Below are 27,563 nucleotides of genomic sequence, written 5' to 3'. Positions count from 1 at the left end.
GGAGCTTAAAGTAGCTCAATGACTTTCAAAGAGAATATAGACCTTGTCATCAATAGACTAACTCATCAATATCAAACATAGTGCTTTTCTATGGCTACTTCTCAAACCTTAGGGCACTAAAATCGACTTATTGAATCTCAAAATCATAGAAACCCCCCTCTCCCATAAGTTGCATTTCCCATTGGATAAGTAGTTTTTGCCCCCATTGCCCAGGAGTTCTAGCGTCATCCTAAAGAACATTTCTCTGGCACGCACCAAAAGCAAAATCCAAACTCACTGCCATCAAGTTGATGGCAACTCATTGAGACTCTATACAACAGGATTGAGTAGAACTGCTCCTGTGGGTTTCGCAGAGGAAATCTTTACAGGAGTAGAAAGCCCAATCTTTCTCCCTGGAGCCGGGGGTGGTTTCAAACTGCTGGCCTTGCAGGTAGGAGCCCTGTGCATAACCAGTTTGCCATAAGGGCTCTTCCTGGCACTCACAACCCTTCCCGAATGCATCGCACACTTGTAACTCACTGTTGTTGTTTTGAGTGGCTACATAGAGGGACGGTGAGAGAAAAAGATCCTCAAGAGAGATGAAGTGGCACAGGTAGCGGCAGCAATGGGTTCAAGCAAAGCAACAATGGTGAGGATGGACTGGACTTGACAGTGTGTCATTCTATTATTGGACATAGCGTCACCATGTGTAGGCATCGATAAAATGATGCCTAACAATAATAATTATTTAGGTATTCTCTAGAAACTATGTATAAATTTAGATTCCTCAATCTTTCACAATTCTTAAATTTTACCTTCGTAATCCTAATCCTGTCTTGAGAAGCCGTGGTGGCAGAGTGGGTACATGTTGGGCAGGGGCACTTCTACCCTGCCCTATAGAGCAACTGTGAGTCAGAATTGAGTTGATTGCAGTAGCAAGCTTGGTTCTGGGTTAATGCTGTCTTCATGCCACAACTCTGAGTCAGAGCCCTTTCTCTCAGCTCTCTGTATGGGTGGTAGCAGGGAAAATGGGCATATAATTCATAACCTAATGGAAACAATACATGAGCCAGTGATAAATTGTCGGTGCAGATCATTAGTATGGGTTTACCAAAAGTGAGTAACATTTGCCTTTCTGACATTTCCTTAGGAATCAGCAAGCACCTCCCCTTTCCTCCTCCCCTATTAATACCATTTAAGGTGTGTGTTCAGCTATAGAACATTAACTAAAAAGTTTGGCCAGAATTTTTTAAAAGGGGGTTAGCAGGTATGTTAACGGTACCAGTCACATTCCACTGGTCTCAGCTTAAAGCTTCCATGTGATTTTAGCCTTCTCCCTTTCACTGACAAGCAGTAGTTAAGTTCCACAAGCCCCCTCTTCATTCCTTCACAAGCCAATGAAGTTTACGTCAGCCTTCTAGAGAATTCCACGGCTTCCATTCTTTCCCAGTTGCCAAAGTCATCTTCTGAAAGCACAGCTCGGGTTCTAGTCACCATTACCCCCAAACCGAGGTCCCTGCTCCCATCTTTTCCCTCTAGCAGAGCTATTTTAGCATAGAAAGTCAGGTTTTTGTCACCTTGCCACACAAAACTTTCCTAATGCAATTCAGAAACCGGTATAATAGCCTACAAAGCCTCATTAACTTGTTCCCACGCCATAATCCTTCAACTTATCTCCTACGACACTTCAACCTTCAACTCAGGTTGTTCCAATCACAGTGATCACCTCACTGCCCCTCAAGAAGGCAAAGTCACATGCTTGGTCTCCTGGGTCTGGGGTGCTCTTCAACGATATTCTTAGGATTCACTCCCTCAACCACTCCTCTTTCAACTTAGTTTTAAGCATGATTTTCAGGTCCTAAAACCAGATCTAGATCAGTTATTACTGTGTTAGGATTGAAAACTTGAAAAAGCAAGGCTATAGACCTTTTTTCAAAATTTTGGCAAAAGATTTGGAAGGAACAACAAGGTGAAGGAAACCTACCCTGTCCATCATATTTAAAAGTGAAACATCAAATTCTTCCACACATTCCTGGCACTCTAACTTTATTGTGCTCTATTTTTCTTTCTTTTTTATGTAATAGAAGGTATAATTTTCTCATAGTCTGTCATTTATTATAATTTTTTTTCCGGTACAGTTGTGACTCCAGACAGGATCCAAAGAGGAGTTCTACCGACCTCGTCTCTGGGTTTGATGGAGAATTGCTTTACCCTTCTGTGTTAGCCTCTTAAAGTACCGCAGCAACCTTAAAAGGGCACAAGGAAGGGAGTGTGTTATAATTTTTAAATCTACTTCTTTTACTAAAAATAACATTCCAAACGGAGAAAGATTTTTGTTTGCTTGCTTCTAAGATGGACCTTAATACCTAAAGAATAGCGTGGCTCACAATAGATGCTTAATAACATCATGAATAAACGACACACTCTGGCTGATAGCCAGTCTTCCCTGACGACCTATCAGGACGGGTATCCTTCACATGGCACTCAAGATCAACCATGATTTCGTGACTCACTTTCTAATTCTCTTCTTATGGCTCATGTGCTTTTTATAGCAGACTATCACATTTGTTCCTGCTGCTTATAATGTCCATATAATTAGATGAATTTGTGTCTATAGCTTCCCTTGAGTTTAAAATTTGCTTGGTAAAAAACCAAATATGGACTCTGAGTCAAAAAATGATAGTGGAAAAAATTGTGCTTTTTTGGTTTTCCTAAAGATAATTTTTCTAACAAATATCTTCTAGAATGATAAGAGTATCACAGGGCACACTAGAAATATGCTCATGTAAAATTATTATCCCAATTACTTTTGATGAAGAATTATAAAGAAAAACATTCTGATATATTTATTTATGTTTCATTCAATGACAGAATGTATATCCTGTGTAAACGTGCACCTTTGATTCAATGCAAGAATTTTCTCAGAGTACCCCATGATATCATTTTAAAAATCTACTTTTATAAATATCTTCTAAACATCATTTACAATTTTTCTTTAGAACTGTTCAAAAACTGAATCTACTGAAAAAAACTGAAAAGATACACAAAGGTTGAGTTTGCTAAGAGATGATTTTTGGCCACTATACATTAAAATGCATTGATTTTATTGTATACATTGCAATTAAGAGATTTCTTATAGAAAATAACTAGGTTCTACCAAATAATTGCCTTTATGTATTATCCAAAAATAAAAGACATGGGAAAAATTGAGAATAATAACAAAAACTAAACTTAAACCAAAAAGTAAAAAGAACTTCAAAAAACTTGTTTTTGTTTTGTCAGTTAATAAGGGCAAATTACATACACTAAGTCACTGTAATGTCATTCTATGAAGACAAGCGCTCTGATTTTACCAAAATGTTTATATAGGTGTGTTTATCTCCTGTCCCATTGGACATGCTGGCATTATGGGTTTTGCTCCTGTGTACCAAATTATGAAGCTACTATGGAGTTTTAAAAAATAACAATAAAAACTTTTATTAAAATCACAGTCCTAAATTAAAAGTGCTGATTAAAGTCATTTTGGCAAGTTTTTATTATGCAAATCTAATGATAATGGTCATTATAATGAGTGCATATTGCACTGATATGTATAGTGACCATATTTTCATTAAAATCAACTCTGGAAAAGCAACATGATTATGTATTAGTCGAGCAATCCGTTTATTAAACTTCATTTATGATCAGTAATATTAAATATAACTTAGTACAGTATTATATGAACAAAAGTTATCACTCTGAAGTCTCAACCCCTTCAGAATAAGAGAAATGGACAATTTACTTATAAGCTCTGATGATCAAGTTCTGATTACAATGCAAGAGTTATCATTGCAAGAAAATTAAATCAAGCAGAAATGAACAAAAAGAGCACGATGTAAAGATTCAACTCTGCTATGGCGAATGTTACATGGTTTTACTATGTTTTGTAAACAGCCATTGCAAATACTCTAGTACCACAGAAATTGGACAACTAAATTATATACAATTTAAAAGTCTCACCACCAACTCAAAATCTGTCTAGTTTGACTAGTTTTGACTAGTTTTGTTCTTAATAACAAAATAAGCTGACCAGAACCATTAAGACAAAAGAGCTGTTATTCAACCAGCTTAAAGCTTCTTGCTTTCCAAGAAGGGCAAGGACAATGTAAGAAAGAACTCCTAGATCAATTCATCTGAACGAATACTGGAGCACCTGCCTACAATACACCCATTCGATGCTGGCGATCAGGACTACAATGGTAAGCAAAGCGAGCTTACTCTTTTCCTTTATAGAAATTATAATCTCATTAAAATCAGACAAAATAAAGGAAAACGCACAAAAGAGAAATGCTCAAACTCTGACAGCTTTGTTAAAACTTCCAGACTCTACAGGCTGGAAGGGGACTTGATAAGGCCATCTGTCAACTTCCAATCCAGGGTTTGAATTCTTGGAAGTACATCCCTGCCCAACACCTATTCGATCAGGAACACTCACAGACAGATGTAGTTCCTATTAAAAGGCCCATCTTCCACCATTTCAGATCCCTGACCTTTAAAAACCAAAAGATCAATCTAGACAATTGAAGACCACTTACTTATCTGGTAACCAAGCTGCACATTCTGCTCCGACAAATACTTCATTATAAAGATAATTGTTTTTTATAGTTGAGTGCCTCTCAGTTGTGGTTATGTCACCCAGAAAGCTATATATAATGCTGATTTTTAGAACATATAAATATAGAGGTGTGTTTCTAAGACCAGGAGAAATCAGATTTTGCCTTTCAGAGTCAACTTGTTTATTGTCTGTTATTTTAAAATACTCTGAAATGTTCTTTCACTTCTTTTCTAACAGTATAGATCATTTTTAGATCCCAAATGTCAAATTCTTTGGGTTTATAGTCATCTATCATGATAAATAATCATAAATAGATGATAGATCAATTTGAAGTGTGCTGGGAACTAGAGAATTAAGGAGACATGGCCCTGTCCTGGAAAAGTATATCATTTGAATTCAAGAGAATTTAGAGATATTAAGCTCTATCTTAATTTACTATTGTGGACATCTGTAATGACTGATTTCATCATTTTATTAGAGATATTTTTCATATTTTTGTAACAATGTGTTTTTGTACTGATAAAAACACCATCTCAGAACTAATCAAAACTCTCAAACTTTAACTCATCAGTTTTTCACTGTGACAAAATTTTTCCCCAGAATTCTTTGTTAGGTTTTCTCTTCAAAATGGTCTTTCAATTGATAAAAATAAAAAACTTTATTTAGAAGGACAAGTTCTAGTGAAATTCAAATATGCCACCATTTTATGGGGCTTTGGTTTTCTTCATGAAGCCAAGCTATGTTTACCCATTTGATGAATTCTATATATCTAGCAGAACAGGATATGCTCAATCCTAAATTGGCTATCTTGCCAAAATTTTTTAATATTTCATGACCTAACAGAGAGAATCCTCTAGTGCTGCCTTACAACAACTACGATCCGTTTCAAGACTCCAAACTCAGTAATTCTGACTCAACGGGCAGAGTAGGTTTCCTGTGGGAGTGAACTGCTCACTTTTTGTTTAACAACCCAACATGCAAACCACCAGGGCTTCGTTTAGACAATGTTTGTTTGCTGCTTGAGTCTTTTAAAACGTTCACCCTATTGAATTGGAGGAAGTAATTGAGATACCTGAATTAATCAGTAACAAGTACTGGAATAAACTGGCTTTGTAAATATTAGCTGCTTCTGCAGATACAGAAAGAATGTTTATTTGCTCTGTAGTAGACTATTTTAAAATGAAAAATATGTTTGGACTTGAAAGTTCCACAAACTTGGCATAAACACAAAGCTTTCAAAACCTAGCCCAGTACTTTGTACATAATAGACACACTTGGGTCAATGACTTAGCTCAATATTAACAAATACATTTTTGTTTCTTCTGTTTTTTAAAAAAGATAAATGTCACAATCAAACAATAATCAAGGACCCCATTGAATGTTGAATACTTATAGCACACAAAAGTTTAAGGTATTATTCTGCCCCTTAAGGCATTTGCAAATCTAGCCAAGGAGAAAAACAACACATAAAACAAATAGACAAATGTTAACTATAAGATTTAAGGCACCCCCAGCCAGTCCTGGGGCCTTGGGGCTCAACTCAAAGGGAGTCCCTCTGGGACATGGGGGTACAGTGAATGGTGTGGCCCTTTGTCTGGGCATGCCTAGAAAGTAGGGGATGCTGGGCCCCTCTAGGGTTTCCCATATGGGCTCCAATAAATTCCTTCCCTTTTGCTTAAAAAACAAAGATTTTATTTATGTAACCCATCTTCCTCCTTTAATGCTATCACATCACCGTATCCTCTAAATGTTACAGCTTTAACCACTGCCAGAAATTACCTTGTTCACTCATTTATTCATTCACTTGCACTCTGGCTTATAGAATATGAATTCCTTAGAGCAGGGATTTTGGATGTCTAAAACTCAGAACAGTAGCTGGCCTATAATAAATGCTGAAATATTTGTGAGATATATGAATTTAAGTACATTGGTATTTCAGAGAAGCAATTGATAGAGCTTCATTAAGAAACTATTGATAAGTCTTCAAATGGTTGGTTATGATTTGGATAGGCAGAAAGAGGGAAAGAGAGAGAAGTAAGAAGGAGCAGGGCTAATATTTCACCTTAGAGAAGGTAAGAAGAGCAGCCTTATAAAACAAAGGGTTTATAGAAAAGGGTATTAAATTCTGAGTGTATAGGGTGCATCTGATTAGAAAGAGTTGTGAAAACGAAGAGGTGTAGCCTAGATTAGGTTTTACAGTCATTGAAATTCCATACTGTTTCCTCTTGCAGAGGGACACATGAAAAATGTGAAATTTTATAGGAAGATGACTTTATTGGATAAACGTCTTTATAATCTCTTATCTGAAACCCTTGAAAGAATTGTTCACATTTTACAAAGTTATATGTATATGAAACATATTGATAATGAAATTGATAAATGAAGCTTCATAAACAAACTATAAAGAATTTTGATCTACTGGTGGGATATGGCTTGACCAGCAAGAAAGAGGGGAAGAGAGAAATCAGAATATGATATATGTAACATATTTTAAAATATCCCCCATAGGATCTGGGGGATCCATTACATCCTGTGCTCAAATGCATCCATGTTTATCAGTACAACGTAATGATTGTACAAGATAAAGACTATGTACAGCCTCAAGTCAGGTCAGGTTTGACATCCAAATGATAAAAATCTTTTTTTCTGGGCTGTTAGATTTTAGAATTTCAAAAAAGGATTGTAGACCTGTAACATTCGAGTGAGATTGAGAGATTATATAAGAGATCCAAGGCATGAAGAACAATTAAAAAAAAAAAAGTTGCCGGAATCGGCAAGTTCGGTCAATTCTACCTGAAGAGTAGCAGTAGTAATTGTAGTTGCAGTAGTCAGAGTATTAACAGTAGTAAAACCACTGCCATCGAGTTGATTGTGTCTCACAGTGATCTTCTTAGGGTTTCTAAGGCTTTGTAAATCTTTACAGGAGCAACTAACCTCAGCTTCCCCCACAGAGTGGTTGGTGGGATCGAACTACTCACTTTGCAGTCAGCAATCCAACACTGTCTCAACAGCACCACCTAGGCATCTAAATAATAGCTACTGTTTATTGAGCACTTATGTGACAGACACTATGCTATACGCTCTACATGCACTGCCTCCCTTGAATACGCACAGAAATCTTCTAAGAGAAATCATTTACTATCTTATCTTGTTAAAGATTACGAAAGATAGAAGAAGAACCAATGCATCAGAATCATGGTGCTGGTGATGACTACTGTAAGTCCCATGGACGGCCAGAAGAACAAACAAATCTGTCTTGGAGAAGTACAGCCAGAGTGGCCATTCGAAAAGTAGATGGCCAGGCTTCATCTCCTTTATTCCGTATATGTTATCCACAGAGACCAGTCCCTTAAATAAGACAAGCTTGGTAGAGTATCAAATTTAAGGGCAGGGAAAAAGGAAGGAAGCCCACGGTGGCTGCAACAATGGGCTCAAACATAAGAACAAACCCCAGGTGGTGTTTGTTGCATTCTGTTGCTATGAGTCAAAAGAGACCCATCGGCATCTAACAACATTTTGTATGTTAGGAAATCAAGGTTTATAGCCATTCTATCTTTTAAACTCACAAAGATATTGAGTAGCAATGTTGGGATTGGCACCTCTATTTCCAAACCAAACTCAAACCCCTGAAAACATCTATCTGTATGATGAAATTTGTTTTGTTTTGTTTTGTTTTTTTTAAATCACTTCACTGGGGGCTTGTACAACTCTTAGCACAATCCATATATACATCCATTGTTCATGCACATGTGTACAGTTGTTGCCATCATCATTCTCAAAACATTTGCTTTCTACTTGAGCACTTGGTATCACCTCCTCCTTTTGTCCCCTCCCTCCTCGCTCTCCCCCCACCCTCATGAACCCTTGATCATTTATAAATTATTATTTTGTCATGTCTTACACTGTCTGACATCTCCCTTCACCTACTTTTCTGTTGTCTGTCCCCCTGGAAGGGGGGTATATGTAGATCCTTGTAATCGGTTCCCCTTTCTACCCCACCTTCCCTCCACCCTCCCAGTATCACCACTCTCCCCACTGGTTCTGAAGGGATCATCTGTCCTGGATTCTCTGTGTTTCCAGTTCCTATCTGTACCAGTGTACATCCTCTGGTCTAGCCGGATTTGTAAGGTAGACTTGGGATCATAATAGTTGGGTTCGGGGGGGTGGGGGTGAGGGGGGAAGAAGCATTTAAGAACTAGAGGAAGATGAAATGTGTTTTTAGGATTCTCCATCAGTATGTGAATCAGTTCTGGATAAAAGCACATACACCAAGTCTATGTCAATCTTGGCCTTCCCACAATCTCTTTGATTACTTAAAGCGCTCTCTCCTCTAGATCATCTAGTACTCTTTCCCCCATCCATTCTGTATTCAATTCAGGCTAGGTCCTTGTTGCCTGCAGAATTTCCCCTTGTGTAACACATTTCACTTACCAAACTACAATTACCTATCCTTGCTGCAAAACCAACCCATACTGCCATCAAACTGATACTGGCTCGTAGCAACCCTATGACAGGCTAGAATTGCCCCTGTGAGTTTCCAAGATTGTAACTCTTTATGGGAATAGAAAGCCCCATCTTCCTTGTGAGAAGCAGCTGGTGGTTTTAAACTGCTGGCCTTTTCTTTAGCAGCCTAATGTGTAACCACTAGGCCACCAGGGCTCAGATGGTCTTCCCTACCAGGCTGTAAATGCTATGTAGTAAGGACTGAGCCTCTCGTGATGCGGCTGTGTCCTCAGGGTTTTGCGCTGCTTCACATATAAAAAAGGTGCCTACGTCTGGCAACAAAATGCAGAAAAAGGAAGAGATCCAGTTGTGAAGTGATAAAATCTTGGATGAGGATGATAGCAATAAAGACAGCAGTTACTATATATAATTCTGTTTAAAATATGCTTGTTCTTGAAGCAATGTACCCAGACATATGATTTTTGTTTGTATTAAATAGAGTAATTTAAATATGTGTTGTTTTGATTACTATCTTTATGACACACAAATAACTTCTAAATGGCTATCATTATCATTCTGGCAATACTTCACCTCACAGTGATTTGCCATGTATCTACTTCAAGTAGCTTTTAAAAATAACCACATCATTTAGTTTTCTCATAGAGCTGTAAAATTAATCTGACAAAACAAAATGATTAACTCCTTAAAAAAGTCAAGGGTATAAATCTCCTAAAAATGAAAATTAAACCTGAGCTATGAATAAGGTATTATTGGAGTACGCTTTTTTTGTAAGGAGAAAGGTACATAAAAGTCAACTAATAATTTAACTTCTATTTTAAATTTGCAAACAATCCCCAACTCAGAAATCAGATATTACCTAAAGGTTCATTTGTATAGCAACTGTTTAGCTCTTAGAATATATGCGTCCAAAGGTGCAACTAGTAAAAATGGTTCCCAAAGTACAATAACTCACACACAAGGAAAACAAAAACAGCTTACTGGAGTTTGAAATAGAAAAGTTTTAAAGTCGCTACATATGATTCTTTTTAAAAATGACCACTAAAAACTTAAGCAAAACAAGGGTAACGAAAACAGTTTTATAAATTCTACAACCGCCCATGGCTTCATATCATTCTCTGCTGAGTAGGGATTACTTTCTGAGAAGCTTTTGTTTCATCTCACCCACTGCAAAATAATTGATTCCAATTCCTAGAGACCCTGCAGGACCGGTTAAAATCGCTCCATTGTAAATCTTTATGGAAGCAGGACGCCTCATAGATACGCTTGCAGTGGTTACAGTGGATTTGAACCGCAGGCTTTTGCACTAACAGTCCAACAATTAACCCAAGTTTCCACCACAGATCCTTATTTGTCACATTGTGCTTTAAACAGGAGACCTGGTGGCCTAATGGAGTCTGCAATGCGAACCCACCAGGGGCTCCATAAGAGAAAGATGAGGCTGGCTTTGCCCCTAAAGACTTCGAGCCTCAAGAACCCTAAGGAGCAGTTCTACTCTTTTCCACTTGATCCCTGTAAGGCAGAATGTACTTCAATGCAACGGGTGTCGTTTTGTCTTTTTGTTGATGGTGTTCCTTGAATGGATTTTTAACTTAATTTTTTTTGGATAAAGAGCGTCCTCTAAGATACTGACAGAAATTAAGTCAAAATAAAATAAACAAATTTGTGTCACGGTGTTTTACAAATACTATCATAACCAATTCACACATAGCTTTAAATTTTTAACTTTTAAATTATTTTGTGCAAAACAGCAATTATATCAGTGTTAATTCTGACAAGCCTCAAATTTATTTTACGCCATTTGGAATTCACACTGGAATGTTCATGTAATAGAATTATCTAAATTGGATTAAGAAGAGCAAATAAATCAGCAACTCTCCTTAGACCTTGAAGTTCTGCATGTAGTATGTAAACACCTTATCAGTTACAACATGAAAAATTATGTCCCTTTGCCTAAAAATGTACAGGCAACCCAAGAACAGGCATAACAGCCCTTACAGGTACGCAAAGGTTAAGGACGATGGCGCAAATTTTATTATAGTAACACAGAAATTTTTCAATCTAATGATTTTTTGATCCCGAAAATGGACCATTTATTTTCCTTTTTACCTTAAGAAAACAGAGCAGTGTCCCTTAAGCGTGAATATCACAACCCATTGCCATCAGGCAATTCCCACTCACAGCGACCCTATTAGAGTTTCAGAGCATAGGAACCTCTAAAGGAACGATAGTCTCCTCAGCTCTCTCCCAAGAAGCAGCTCTAGCAACAACAAAGGGGCTCCTGAAGACATGTGTGAGACACGAAACACTCCAGACCTGTTTAACTTGCTCATAACCTTCAGAGTATGCAGGATTAAACCAAGCAAGTCTGTTACGCAGGCTAAATATGAGGCACTCTGGCCATAATTTAATAATGTATGTTCTTGTTTCATGGTTCCTCATTTCTGGGTAATTTGGTCTCGTAACATCTGAGCCAATTGGGTATGGGAAAGTTGGATTTCAACGGTTACGAAGATGATGTGATACAAACAGTTTACACACTTCATTATTAACGTACAGGTTGGTGGTGGTAGCGACCTAGCAGCACCACTCAAGAAAGGCCAGGTGATCTGCTTTGGTAAGATCACAGCAAAGGAAACCCTCTGGAGAAGTTCTAATCTCCAACACAGGAAGTCACCTGCAGACAAACTGGCTCCATGGCAACGGATAAACATTTGTAGAAATTTGGTGTTTTCGCAGTCTAGCTTCAAATTTGTGTGTGTGTGTGTGTGTGTGTGTGTGTGTGTGTGTGCCAGAATTATCGCCAGATTTTCTAAATGAAAATCCTAAACCGAGTACTTTTCATGAATCCTTTCATTTGCTAGTCATGCTGTATTTATCATAAACAAAATCACTTATTTACTGGCCAAAATCAATGCCATTGAAGTTTTCCATTCACACAAGCCCTTTATAGCCCTGACACCTGACACCTCCCACAGACTTGGTTCTGCCTCTATTATTTGCCAGCAGAAACAAAGTTCTCATTGATGGCAGCGTTTCAAAGCAGTTTACAAAATCATACTTTAATGTATAATATACCTTCAGATTTATGCTAGTAGTAGTATTTCAGTTCCAATCTCTGTCGCAATGCTTGCTGTAGAAAAGAAATATTCTAACCCAAGATGTCAAAAGCCTGATTCTCCTTTCTGCAGATAGAGCTGGCGACAGTTGCAATGATGAAAAAGGAGACAGAAGAGACAAGTGGCTACTTATTTCAGTAGAAGAGTGCCGAGAGAACATCAGAAGACAACACTCTAGAGACCAGGAGTGGAGAACCTTTCTTCTCTCGGGGGCCATTTGGATATGTACAACATCACTCCTGGGCCATACTGGTCAGGCATTTAGTTAACTCACCCGTAATGGGATGACTGGAGCTGCTGCTCTTTGGTGAGGCAACTGAGATGCGAGCTGGTATTGATGACTTTAAGGGCCTTAATGTGACCTACAGGCCAGACATTCCCAAGCCCGGCTCTGCATGGAGAACCAGAGGTGGCCACTATGAAATGGAGGGCAATTTTCTCTTTCCATACAAGAAGTGTTCTGGGGTCTAAATCCCTTCTTAAAGGCTGCTTCTAGAGTATTTACAATGAATGTATTCATGAGCTTACATACAAATTTTAGCCGGCACTTTGAGAGATTGCTTCATTTTCAGATATCCTTTGAATTCTGGGTATCTTATCGTTACAAAGTATACATATGCATTCTTCCAGTTGAGTTTCAAAACTGTGGCCCAGTAAGTAAATCAATAAAAAATGTGGCCATTTCTGGTTCCGTTATGGAATTCCTGCCTTCCAGAATGCACATAAGAGACAGGTTCGACTCCCTGAACAGGACACCTCGTGCCCAACGCCCGCCTGTCAGTCAGTGGGAGCCTGCACTCTGTTAGGATGCTGAACTAGTTTCAGTGGCATTTCCAGGCTATGACGGACTAGGGTGAAAGGTGTGGTGAGCTACATCGAAAAAGCAGGCAATGAAACCCCTTTGGCTCACAATGGCCCAATCTCAAACCAATCATGGAAATAGCACAGGATCGTTCAGTGTTCCATTCTTTGGTACATGGGATGGTCATGAGTAGGGGTCTGAAGCAATGGCAGTGAATCAAATCGGGGCTTATTTTAGAAAGTACAAGTATGGCTTACTTCCTTTAATGCCATAATAGAAGAAGTAACGTGATGAGATGCCTTTTCTTCCACATGAAATACAGAAATAAGACTATAAAGACAGCAAGATTTGTAGATGGTTGACAAACGGTAACCATGTAACAGTTTTACAAACTGTTAAGCATGTAACCTCACAACCAAAACCATCCAAACCCAGTGTCACAAAGTCAATTCCAATTCATAGATCTCTTATGGGGTTTCTAAAACTTTTCCGTGGTTCTCAACCTTCCTACTGCTGCAACCCTTTATTTCATACAGGTCCTCATGTTGTGGTGACCCCCCAACCATAAAATGATTTTCATTGCTACTTCGTAACAGTCATTTTGCTACTGTTATGAATCGGACGACCCCCGTGAAAGGGTCATTCGACCCCCAAAGGGACCGTGACCCACAGGTTGTGAACTGCTGCTTTCGATCTTTATGAGAGCAGACCACCTCACTTGTCTCCCCCAGAGTGACTTGTGGTGCACAGTCCAACGCCTAGTCCCCAGCATCATCAGGATGCCTTACATAGCCCATGATGGCGGCAAACACTGGAAAGCTCAAAAAAGTTATAAAGTATCATTCTATTGACCAGTGGCTATAATATGCAGTGTTTCTAATATGGACTTCCAGAGCATGTTTTGATGAATCTGGAAACACCAGAAATAGGGTGGGGATTTTTTGTTGTTATTGTTTTTCCTTGTTCCAGTTTTTGTTTTATTCCTAGAGAGTACCTTCATGGCGGTCTTAGTTCAAATCGTGTTTTTGAGCACTTATCAAATAATTTCCCACTAGAGAATGTGAACTATCCAAGGCAGGGCTTGGGCCTCGGGTTATTTTTAGAATTCTGGCATATGGACCCTGAGGAACCACACATATGTTGCCTCTGTGCTGACTCTTAGGTTCTTTTTAGGAGGGGCTCCAGAAGTCGGAGGGTTTTAAGACAATCAGAGAGAGCCTCTACGTTAGTTCAGAGATTTCTGAGTATAGTTCTACTCTAGAGACATGAGTACGACACACACACCCCCCAAGTCAAAATCGATGCCACAGTAACTGGCTTCATTTTTGTTTTCCAAGCATTATTGTTTATGTTGTTCTTGGCGGTGGTGGTGGTGGTGGGGACGTTAGGTGCCCCTGAGTTGGTTCCAACTCATAGTGACCCTTTGTGCAATGGAAAGAAACAGCAGCCGGTCCTGAGCCATGCTCACGCTGGTTTTTACGTCTGAGCCCATGGTTGCAGGCACTGTGTCGAGTCATCTTGGTGAGGGTCTTTCTCTGTTTGGCTGCTTTTTGGTTGGCTGCTTGTTGCTGTCCCTTCCAAATCATGATGATCTCATATACATACAGGGCCGTATGGTTCTGAAGGCGGTGAACTTTCAGAAGCAAATCGCCAGGCCTGTTCTAAAAGGTGTTTAAACAGCTAATCTTTCAGTTAATAGTCAAGTGCTTAAAAATTTTCGCAACACAGAGACACCATGCCAGGTACCAGACTAGTTTTTTCACACATATTACTAGATTTAACTTGCATACTAACTCTATAGTGCATAATCCACAAATTACAACCATTTTGTCCATGTGCGCCCTGAGGTTCGTAGAGAAACTCTTACTGAAGAAACAGTAAACCATGGAGCCAACATTAAAACCAGGGTTTGTTAGTCAATGTTCTTAAACAGCTTTCCATATTTTTTTAAAGTAACTATGAACTCAGTGGGGTTGCCGCTAAGTGCCATCAAGTAGATTCTGACTCAGCCAGCCTATGTTCAACAGAACCAAGCAGCCCTGCCATCCGATTTGTCCTATGTTCGAGCCCATGGTTACAGCTACTACGTCAGTCCATCTTATTGAAGGCCGCCTTTTTTTGCTTCCTGTCCTTTTACTAAGGCCTGGTGGCAATAATGGGTTACCCAGTGTGCTGCTAATTACAAGGTCAACAGTTTGAACCTATCAGATGCCCTCCTGGATGAGGACGCGACTTTCAGCTCCCATAAAGATATACAGCCTCAGAAATCTAACAGGGTAGTTCTACTCTGTCCTAAAGTGTCCCTGTGAGTCTAACATTAGTCACTGGAAGTTAGCTCAGAGCTCCATTACTAAACATGCTATTCCTCTGTAAAGACTGGACCCTCCTAATTGAATCAGAGAGTTCAGGAAACAGGTAGTCAAAGAAACAAGGAGAATGGCCTTAGACAGAAAACATTAACCTGGACATTTATAGAGACCAAAACCAATTCATGTGGAGGGCAAGGAGACAGGAGTAGAATATTAGCAAAGAAAACAATAAAGAAAGTGAAAACCAAGCAAATAACTCTAGAGAAGAATTTAGCAAACAATTAGCAGGACCCTAAGAAGGGAGTATAGCTGCTCATCTTCAAAACAACCAATTTCAGACATATTTGTAATCTATGGTCCCCACTAGTCATGCAGATTCTTTAGATATAGATATTTCCATTCCTATTGAGCCCACAAAAATTGGGAGAAGGGAGACTTTTTCAGAAAATAAAAACTATACATATACAACTTTGGAGCCTAAAAATGTAGACGTCATGGTGGATTACATAGAAAGTAACTCCCGCTTCAATATGACTGCTGGCTTGTTAAGCAGGGGAAAAATAAGGAAAAATTAGAAAATTTATTTTTATTATTAATTTTGAATACATCTAAAGTTGAAACTTTCATCTTAACGTTAAAAATAATAAAACAAATCGGTTACCACAAAAAGGGCTATCTGGGTCTCTTTTCTACGTCTGGGATATATAAATTGAAATTCTCTTTGCTAATGATATTCAAGGGTTCATAGAGCAATGTTTACTGCTCGGGCAAGAGAGCGACTCAGAAGTTCGAGTGAAGAGGGAGACGAGAGAAACAAGCATGAGCAAGAGTAATTCTTTTTAATTGTCAAATTGTAGTGGTGAATACCAGAAACAAAATGGTTGCAACTCATAATTTGTAATCTTCTCCTATTTTATATATTTATACTAAAAAGACAAAAAACAACAAAAGTAAAAGCTATAAAGTTTATTTCTTCCATATTTCCCTGTTATGATTTCAAACAATGGGAGAGAATAATATCACTACCAGTAATATTACTTGGATTCACAGTGTGCCTATAATATGCCAAGCTTTGTTCTAAGTGCTTTTGCTGGATTATGTCAATCCCCCGGCAAACCTGTCATGTATGTACTACTATTAACTTCATTTTACTCATTAGGAAACTGAGGCACACAAAAAGCTTAACAACGTCATTCAGAAAGGATCTCTGGCTTAGACGCAGGATCACTGGATCAGTCAAAATATACTTTCACAAAGCAAAGAGTAAGCAGAATCCTATATGATACAGTGTGACTCATCTAAACACACCTGAAGTACATGAGCTCAATTCAATGTTCGCTTGGTTGAAAACCGGAAAGTTTTTGACTAGCCGGCTGGATCATTTACATCATTTACTTTCAGAAGGAGTGAGTGCTATAGAACACAGAGGTCACAGGCCTCTGAGCTCGCATGAAGTTAGCTGGTATAAATAACTTGCTTGCTATAGAAAAGCTATTGAGAGTATTTTCTGACATCAACAATACACAGGCCTTTTCAGGCATTCATTAGCCAACCTCTGACTAACCAACTGTAAAATACCAAAGTGAGAAACCGACAAATGGACCCTCCTGAGGATATACTTGAGATTCTCTCATGGTGCCAGCATTAAAAACATAGAAGAAAAATGTCCTAGAACAACTGTAAGATTAATTCTCACTTTGGATTTGTATTCAAAGTGGCTATTCTATTTTTTCAATTGGATGACACAATGTAGGTGTTTTATATAATAAATTTTATATAATTTTAATGCTATATAATAAATATACCTTTATAATAAAGCCTAAATAAATAAATTTATCTTCCCAGTCTCTGTCTTTACACACCTAAGTCTAGTTCTGGTAACAAACAAACCTGGGTATATTAATTCCCTCAAAGACTTTACTCTCGGAACACACATGAGTTTTAGAAAAAGGTAACAATAAAGTGTTTTTTCTCTTTGATATAAGGTCACATATATAATAATAGTAATAAATCCAAACTCACTGCCATTGAGTAGATGCCGACTCATGAGGACAAGGTAGAACTGCACTTCACAGGAATAGAAAGCCCCATCTTTCTTCAACAGAAGAGCTAGTGATTTCGAACTGCTGGCTTTACAAAGTTAGCAGCCCAATGAGTAACACTATGCCACTACGGCTCTTACATTTATAATATGCTATTTAAACGTTTCCTGGCTCAAGTGGAAAGCAGATAGTTTAAGAATGATGATGACAACAAATGTGCTTGATACAATGGATGGATGTATGGATGTGATAAGTGTTGTACGAGCCCCCAATAAAATCATTTTTAATTAAAAAAAGGTTTCCTACTCTCTATATTCATGTTGTTTTAATGGCAGCATTTTCAGTTATACTTTCAGCACAAACAAGCAAAAAATGGAACCGAAGGTCAAAGAATAAGAATTACTTAAGAAATATCCATTTATAACTGAGTGGGCTTTTTCGAAGTCTTCTACAGGTACAATTACTGTGAGTAAAATCTGCCAAAATCATGTAAGTTATCTGCTAAAATCAATGCCAACATGACCATACACTAGAAATGTAACACTTTTTTAACCTAACAATGACTTGAATTATCTTCTCCCTTCTCTTCCTGCCAGCATGACCAATAAGAATGCATCAACAAAAAGAATAAAAAGTTATACTAATAAAAAAGCTACGACATATAATATGTGCCTAAAGCATTCTGATTATATTTTGTCTGAATTTGTATAACCAAAGATGAAAGTATCTTACACATAAATTGTGTTAGGTTAAACCTAGATACTTATTGAAGAAGGATTGAAAAGGAAGCTCTTCATTTCTTCATGTATAAAAGATAATTTTTGACCACCACAATTCTGTTTCTGTGTCATATTTCTAACAAACATACAATATGTGCTCAAGCTGGAGACTGATAAGTGAACCCCCAAATATGGACTCTACTAAACAACCAGCAGGAATAAATACGGCAAATGACCAGAGAGAAGAATAGTGAGAAGGAAAATTGGTTGGAAATGGAATTGCTACATGTACAGAACTTTTATGAATTAAACTAGCTAAAGAGAGAAAATAATTGCCAAGGAACGATTGAGGAAAGCAAAAGGAGACTGCCAGATTGAAGTTAATTATTGATGATGTAAAACCAAGAGACTATATTTAGAGACTACGCTAGAAAGTTGGAAGGGGTTGGCTAACATTCAGCCAACATTGGCCAGTTGCTTTAGGGTAGTGAGAGAGAATCACAAAAATCCCAAGCAATTTAATTGGCTGTCTCAAGCTTTGCTTGGTTTTATTTTAAATGTACTTAAGACTTCTAACTTCTCACTGAATTTACCACCTTTTCTGCAACAATAAAGGATATTTCAAGGGACATGTTATAGTCACTGCATTCCAAACAATAAAGATCCTGAGAAAGAGATTGTTCTAGTTTACTCTCTTGAGGCGGTTTCCAGGCCATGGTTTAGGAAAACAGGAAGAGCCTGGGGAAATCTCTGAGTGGAGGAGCTGAACATTCAAGTAGACAAAGGTGCTGCAGTTTACAGACAGAGCGTCAGAAAGGAAAGAGCTACACTGAAAAGACTCAAGAGATTTGAGAAGAGTAGCCATTGAGAATTGAAAGCTAGAGTACTGACTGGCACATGTCTGTAAGGAAAATAATAAATGATGAGGAAAGACTCATTCAAGAGGATTAGTGAGAGAACACTACCTGGCACTCACACACAAAAAGTACCTGTTCCTACCAGCCAGACTGGAAAAATCCCACAATTAATTAGGTATTGTGTAGAACACTGAGAAGGCCACTGTATTGCCTAAGTAGTATAGAGTAATTAATCCTATACTGAATGTTGTGCTGCCCTTGCCAAGCATAGCTTAAAAGCATGGCCCAATAGTATCAATCCAAGTAACTTATGTACATTCCAGGACAGAGTTATACAGTAACTATGTTGTTGTTAGGTGTTGTTGAGTCAGTCTATCATGACTTATAGCAACCTCATGTGACTCAGTAGGAATGCGCCATAAAGTTTTCTTAGGTGTAATATTTCCAGAAACTGTAATATTTCCATAGAACTGTTGGAGCAATTGAACCACCAAATTTCAGTTAGTAGCCATTTACTTAATCTTTGTGCCTCCAAGGATTCTAGTAGCCAATAATTTAAAAATTTACAAAATAAGGCATTCAATCAAGGTTTAAATGTGAACCCCCGCCCAATTTGTGATTTTTAAAAATTATCCAAAAAATTACCAGGCATGCTAACAGCAGGAATATATGCCCCATAATTAAGACAGAAACCTAATCAAAACATACCCAACAATGACACACATGTTAAAATTAGCAGGCAGGAACATTAAAACAGTGGTTTTTAACTCAACTTTATATGCTTAAAAAGTTAAGTGGCCGACAGAGATCAAAGACCTGCTTGGATGAGAAGCCAAGGACCAGAGACATGTCTACTGGCATGGTTAAGAAGAGGCAATCCCCACAGTGGGGATCTTCCATTAAGTCACTGATTTTAAGACTAAAAACATCCATGAAAACTTGTAAGACAGACACTTAATACCTTTACCTCCTCATGTTTTAGATATCCAATTTCTAAATTGCCCATCTCTATCAACCCAGCACTTTTCAGTTAGGCCTTTGTGTATCTTCATTCATAAGCATAGTCCAACAGAAGGATGTATATTGCTAAAAGTCAACACAATTGTTGCAATGTACACCAGTTCAGTGTCAAACATCTTTCTCTTTCCTTCAGATGGGTAATGGTTAACTCAGCCCTAGCCATCAAAGTTAGGTAAAATGGGTACCAGTAGCAAGCTTGGTATTTCACACACACAACCCTGCACTTCATACTATTTGCCCCCTTCATGAAAATTCATCAGCTCTAGTTCTCATGGTCTAGGTCATGACCTTAGACTCAGGGCCAGCACAACTCTTTGAACTCCAGACCATTTGGCTTCTCTCTCATGTCCAGCATCTATGGACCAGTTCAAGGATGCCGGCGGAACATGTCCAAATTCGGCCTGAATCCCCTTCAATGTTACTCAGCAAGTGCACCCAGGTGATCACCACAATGAGCCTGCCACCTGTTCGCCAGCTCTCTGTAACACTTGGGCCTAGAAAAGGGTTTTCTGTAATGGGCTTGGTCAGTTTCAGCCTACATACAGCCAAAGACAAACTGGTTGTTGCTCAGAATTTTAAAAGTTAAACAGTTGTTTTTGGCTTTTTCCCTCACAAAACTTTTCGTCAAACTTAAATCATCTGTTCCCTCAGCAGTTCGGGATTGGTCTGCATAATTTTTCAATTACAAATATTCTCATGCTGAAGGTTCCGGGTGGAGCTCAGATTTTCTACCTCAGGCCCCTTAGTCTACTTAGACTTATTATAAAAAAAAAAAAGCCTGTTTCTTCAGGGAAATTTCTAAATCTTCTTTCAGTAAATCTAATTATGGACTGACTGGTGGTGGGTTTACAAACTCTCTAATTATAATCCTCAATATTAACTTCTATCACATTTATGTCTGTGTTAAGCCAATTTATAGTAGAGTCAGCTAAACACATAACTTTATACACATAATCCTTTTTAAAACACTCAAGTCCATCCTCTCTGCTCTACTCAAGAAGATTCCATTTTTATGCATATGACCTTGGGCATCCGGCAGGGCTTACCCAATAGCCCCTACCATCTATCACCCTTCTTAGAGAACCAGGCCACTCACTAAAGCTTTTCTCCCCTCCGCTGCAGCTGAACATCTCCCTCATGTCTTCCAGTCATTACAGATGAGAACCTCCAAAGTAACTACCTAAGAATCAAGTTTCACTTCCCATGCGCCTTCCCTCTTTCCCTTACAGAGTCCTGTATGTCTAGTACCATTGCCGTGATAGCATCCCTGACAATAACTGAGGAACCAGGATGGGGGCCACATCTGACCTCCTCTGGCTACACAAGGGAGGAGTATCTAATTCGACACCAGCCCATAGCTGATTCGTATGAGGCAGAGGTTGGATACGCCTCCACCCTTCAACCTTCTTTACCCTATTCTGACACCAACCAGCTCAATAATCTGTTGCAATGGGCATAAAGATAGTATCCCTGACTATGGGGGTGTATTAGGGAAGTTAACACATTATCAGAAGCAAAGATGAAAAAGCATTAAGGATATAGTCATTTTGATCCACAGCAGTGTCTCTTTTCAGCCACGCTGGCATGTGTATCTCTCTAGTCCTCTAGCTCTCCACTCATCGGCCTCCGGTTTGCTTGGTTAAGTGACGCAAAGCTCCTCCAATGCTCAGCTTTACTCTTCCCATGTTTCATGCTCTCAGTGCTGCGGACTCTGGCGCCGGTGAGGCTGCCACTTCAAGCAGGGATCTACCCTTGCTGTACACTTGCTCTTCTGGTGCCTCTTCTTTATTGATGGTTGTGCGCTTCTCCCCTCCTATTTCTGGGATGACTCACTTTAGAACCAGAGGGATGGTGAAACTGCCCAAGCCCCAACCTAAGAGTTCTCTACACCTTATTTGGACAGTAGAGCAATGCCAAGTAATTTCCCTTTACAGCACTCTGAGACAATAAATTTCCGTTAGTTAATGCCACCCACTTGTGGTATTTCTGTCAGCGCAGCACTGAGAAAATCCATTGGGCTGCAGCCACTCCCTCAAACTCCAATACTTTCTCAGCAATCATTAAATGTGAAGATTCTTATTCTAAAATGCATGTAAAATTTCTTGCAAAATATTCTAGTCTAAGCCATCCAAGCTTACAATAGAAATGAACTTGAAGGGAAGCATGACATTACGTCTTGTTTGTGCCCCACTTCCTCTTAGCTATACGACTGTTTAACTCCAATGATGACAGAAAAGAAATCTTCACTACTTAATCAATATGTCTATGTAAAAGCATATATTATCCAATCATAACACATGAATTATTGCAGCAAGTGTCCTTACAGTGTGACTTTCAATAAGATTGGCTCCATTAATAACTTGCATCATAAGTCAATAATTGTTGCCCTGAGTTAAAAATTTTTGTTCTGAAATTCACCTTCATCTGTAACGCAAAAACGAATTGCAAAAAAATGAATGCCTTCCTGCTGAGACTTGTTTCCCTCTTCAGATTGAACACTAAGCAAATGATCATTAACGACACTTAAGTCTTTCATTAGGTTTCAGTTATATATTTATTTGTATTGCTCATTGTGTATTTAACCTGAAAGAATGAAAGCACAGTTTTAGTTGGGTGGGCCTGGGAAGGAAAATAGAGAGACACAACCTTCCACTTCACTGCTTAACAGTTCTCGAGACATAAGAAAAGGTAGGTATAGCTCATTTAATAGACCATATTTCTCAACAGGAGTTACCCACTATTTTTCTTGATAGGCCAGGGCTCATTATAAGTGAAACAATTCACTTGAAACCACACTATTTTTCAGATTAAATATAAATATGCAGAAGTACATGTACCTATCAACAGGTGCACACCCAGCATTTTAGTTTGGAGAATTTTTGTCTCTAGTCTCTTCCAATCTGAAGTTTCAAATGGTTCTGTCAACAGCGTTTCCTTGATCTTTTTGGTAGAATATCTTTTTTTTAAATTATTTTTTTTAACTAAATCATTTGGGGGGGCTCTTACAGCTTTTATCCATACATCAATTATATCAAGCATATTTGTATTTGTGTTGCCATCATCATTTTCAAAACATTTTCTTTCTACTTGAGCCCTTGGTAACAGCTCCTCTTTTTTTTCCTCCTTCTCCAAGCCTCCAACCCTCATGAGCCCTTGATAAATTATAAACTATTTTTATTTTCATATGTGACAGCAACTGCTGTCTCCCTTCACTCATATTTCTGCTTTTCGTTCCTGGGGGTGGGGGCTGTTACACATCAATCATTGCAATTGGTTCTCCCTTTCTCCCCCTTCTTTCCCCACTTTCCCCCTCACCCGATGGTATCACTACTATAGGTAAAAGATCTTAAATCAAAAGAAACTTGCCATATAAAAACATAAGTCTCAATCACCAAGGAAAAAGAAAACATTGATATCTTTCATTTAATATACATTTTATAACTATTTGCTAAAATGCCAGGCGATGAGTTAGGAGTTACAGCATTAAGCTAAAATGAAAGAAAGAGTTGCTGCTTTTATTGTTACGAACTAGTGAGGAACATAGGAATTAAAAGACCATATACCCAAACATGATCATTACAATATGACAAATGCTCGGAGGCAGCAGTGTATGTCCTGGAAAGCATGTAATGGGAGGACACGAATGAGTCAATGCGAACTGAAACATGACTGAACTGATGGGTCTAAAGAAGCAATACAAGCTAATTAGAATGAGGAAGAAAACAAGTTGGGCCCCAAGATTAGCCTATATAGAATCCTTGAATCAGGAGCAAGCTTGACATTGCTATGAAGCACCAAGCCAAACCAAACCCACTGCCATCAAGTCAGTGCCAACTCACAGCAACCCAATAGGACGGAGTAGAACTGCCCCTCTGAGTTTCTGAGACTGTAACGCTTTACAAAAGTAGAAAACCCTATATTTCTCACATGAAGCCACTGGTGATTTCAACCTTGCAGTTAGCAGTCCAATTTGTAACTACTATGCCACCAGTGTACCTGCTACTATCAAGTACAGTGACTGCAAACAGCAGAGGAAGGTGTACCCTGAGGAAAAGGGAATAAAATCAGCATTGAAGAGTCAAGTCAACAGGTCCAAGTTCATACTATGCATTCATGGCAGCTCCCCTCTTTCAACGCCTCTCACATACATGAGCTTGTCTATATATACTGGAATGCGTCCAAAGCAGGTAGCCAGGGCAATTTCAAGAGAAATGTTCAGAAAGGGACCAACAGAGAACCTATGTATTAAGATTGAAAAACAAATCTGGACAAACTTTCGATGTTATTCTTCACATTGCTGTTGCATTCATTTTAACTCAAAGTGATCCCCTGTGACAGATAATTGCCCCATAGGTACCCTAGGTTAATCTTTATGGGAATAGAATGCCATTTCTTTCTCTCAGATGCTCCTCATTGGTTCAAACTTGCAAATGAATTAGATATGTTTATGCAAAAAGTGATTTTAAAAAGGTATCCTCTTAAACAAGGTAAACTAAAACTAGTGATAATTATATTGTTATGGTAAGAATGGGCTAAAAAGGGAGGGAATAAACGTAATTTTTTCTATTACAGTAGGAAGTCAATAGATGCTGTTTAAAACAAATATGGTCAAATATAACAGCACAAGCATACTAATTAGAGATAAGAAGAAACTAATAGACAAAATAATTTAAAATTTCCTTGTAACTAGTGAGTGAGATTAGGGATAGGAAGAAGTGGAGGGCGTAAAATTGGTGCTTTTTCATTATAAGTCTTATACCACATATTTTAGTTTTGTGCACACATGAGGGTTAATCACCATGAGTTAAGAGTCATCCCAAAGGTACTTTGATAACAACAATCACCTTTGAAAAAAATAAACAAATGAAGTATAAACAAAGCTGGTAGAGATGTGGAAAGGATGAAAATATAAATAAAATCAGCAAAAGCAGCAGCAATAAAAAAGAGAAATAAACATCTGAAAAACAGAGTTTCCGATATGGTACACAGTTAAATGAAGCAAAACTGAGAAGGAAAACAGTAAAAGATTATGGAGATGACAGATCAGGAAAACAAAGGAAAGTCAAAGTAGCGACACATGGCTGAAGTCATAGAAGACATGATTAGAAACCAGTTCTGCCACTGTACAACATTTGATGATGCGCTTGCTTTATTCAATAGAGTTACTAGAATATGAAACTCAACTACATAAGTAAGCTTATTATAAAGTTGTTGTAAAATGACAGAATTGGTTTCTAATCTTGACTTCAGCCACTTGTATATAGCCTGATAATAATAATAAGGAGCCCTGGTACCATAGTGTTGGGCTGTTAACCACGAGGTCAGCAATTTGAAACCACCAACTGAGTCCTCTGTAGGAGAACGATGAGGCTTTCATATTTCCTTAAAAGAGTTCCAGTCTCAGAAACCCCACAGATGCTGTTCTGTTAGGTAGCTTAGCCTAGGGAATTGGGAAGTCCATTTACGCATGCCCAGGAGCAGCCCACCTGGGCCAGGTGATTGCAATTCAGCCTATGGAATTGACCTGGGGTCGTTCACCACACCTCCCCCGGGAACCCTTAAAAGGCAGGGACCGGAAGGGAGAGGGTCTCTTGGTCTTCTGTCTTGTCTTGCTTGGGCGGTCTGGTGGTCTTCGTGGGAGGAGAGAGATCCTTGCGTGTCCCGGAGCAGTCTCTGCCAGGCCGCATGGTCAAAGGAATCCTATGGGTGCCGCGTAAAACCTGATGCTTCTTTGAACTTTAATTAAATTCACTTGGATCACGAGCCCGGCTTCGGCGTGAAATCTTTCTCGCGTGGAGCTAAGGACCGAGGCTGAGATTTAGGCCGGAGAGAGAAACCTAACAGTTCTACCCTGTCTTAATGGCAGTCCATTTGGTTTTCAGCCTGATAATCACTTTACTTCATTAGGATATATCTTATTTTGAAGTTTAGGGTTAATGATCTGGTGTGGTTTGTTTTTCCTGTAGACTTGTTTTTTTATATACACTATCCCTGAGAACACAACAGACCTACAACTCAAAGAACAAGACACTTCTGAAAGTAAAAAAAAGAGGATTTTTAAATCATGAGGCACATTTTCCTCTACTTCATATATTTTCTGATTCTTCACCCAGTTGATGAAATATCTAACATATAAGAATACAATCAAGACAAAATAACGATGTATAAATTACCAAGGGCACATTAGGGAGGGGGGAAAGGGGAGGGAGGGGGAAAAAAAGAGGACCTGATGCAAGGGGCTTAGGTGGAGAGCAAATGCCTTGAGAATGATTGGGGCAGGGAATGTATGGATGTGCTTTGTACAATTGATGTATGTATATGTATGGATGGTGATAAGAGTTGTATGAGTCCCTAATAAAATGTAAAAAAAGAGGAGAAAAAAATGATTAGGGCAAAGACTGTACAGATGTGCTAGTATGTATTAGTATGAACTGTGATAAGAATTGTATGAGCCCCAATAAATTGTTAAAAAAAGAATACAATCATGTATGTACCAAAATAGTTTCCATATACACAAATTTTAAACCTAATGCCTATTTTAACCTTTTCTAATTCCTCCCAAGGCACACGCCCCCATCCTGAATAAGGGACTGAAACCCATGTATGATTAAAAGAAAAACCAGCTTAATTAGCTCTTCAAATCCAGAACGAAACTCTTTGAGAAAAAAGAGAACAACAAATGATTTTATTGTCCATGAAAAACAACCAGCTCAAAGAGAGAATGGCTACACAACCCTAACAGCATCAATGTCACTGGAACTTACATGTAGAAATTACTGAGTTGATTGATGTCTATTGTGTTGTGTATATTCTCAACAACAAAATAAAATAAAAATGTTTAAAGCAACAACAAAAAAAAGAACGAAAGGAAAAGCAACCAGCTCAAACTGAAAATCACCAGACCTGGTGAGTGAAGCAGCAATTAAGCATGGAAATTCTGATAGGTCTACTCCTCTACTTGTAAATTCTCACCATTTGACTACTATATGTGTGGTCATTGACAAGACAAAGGGACAGTGGCTATGCATGCCCTCCCCCCATAAAGCAGAGACAAAATCTGAATCTAGCAAACTCGTGGGATAATAGGCTCTATTCATCCTACCTTGAAGGCTGAGCCAGAAAAAGAAAGCCAGGTTGAAGGACAGTTCATCTACATTAGAAAGGACTGTTGAGATTTGTTTGAATGGTTTCAAATACTTCTATCTGAGGTCACTAGTAGAAAAGACTTCCTGGAAATGACTTGATGGCAGTGGGTTTGGTTTTACTGTCCTGATAGATAAGATTCCTGGAGTGTAAATTCTCACCATTTGACTACTCTATGTGTGGTCATTGACAAGACAAAGGGACTGTGGCTATGCATGCCCTCCCCCCACAAAGCAGAGACAAAATCTGAATCTAGCAAACTCCTGGGAAAATAGGTTCTATTCATCCTACCTTGAAGGCTGAGCCAGAAAAAGAAAGCCAGGTTGAAGGACAGTTCATCTACATTAGAAAGGACTGTTGAGATTTGTTTGAATGGTTTCAAATACTTCTATCTGAGGTCACTAGTAGAAAAGACTTCCTGGAAATGACTTGATGGCAGTGGGTTTGGTTTTACTGTCCTGATAGATAAGATTCCTGGAGTGTAAATTCTCACCATTTGACTACTCTATGTGTGGTCA

General features: G+C 38.6%; 1 protein-coding gene and 1 non-coding gene across 3 annotated transcripts in view; both read right to left on the bottom strand.

Annotated features, from left to right (window-relative positions):
• DIAPH2 (diaphanous related formin 2) overlaps positions 1-27,563 on the bottom strand; it is a 925,981-nt gene that overhangs the window by 875,718 nt on the left and 22,700 nt on the right. The window lies entirely within an intron of this gene.
• LOC142435489 (small nucleolar RNA SNORA26) lies at positions 2,116-2,238 on the bottom strand. The gene has a single exon (XR_012781536.1). It is a non-coding gene; the product is annotated as a small nucleolar RNA SNORA26 (small nucleolar RNA).

This window comes from Tenrec ecaudatus, chromosome X, assembly GCF_050624435.1.
Source record: "Tenrec ecaudatus isolate mTenEca1 chromosome X, mTenEca1.hap1, whole genome shotgun sequence".
NCBI classification, from domain to species: Eukaryota; Metazoa; Chordata; class Mammalia; order Afrosoricida; family Tenrecidae; genus Tenrec; species Tenrec ecaudatus.
Note: the sequence above shows the minus strand (reverse complement) of the source record. Positions and strands in the feature narration are given on the sequence as shown.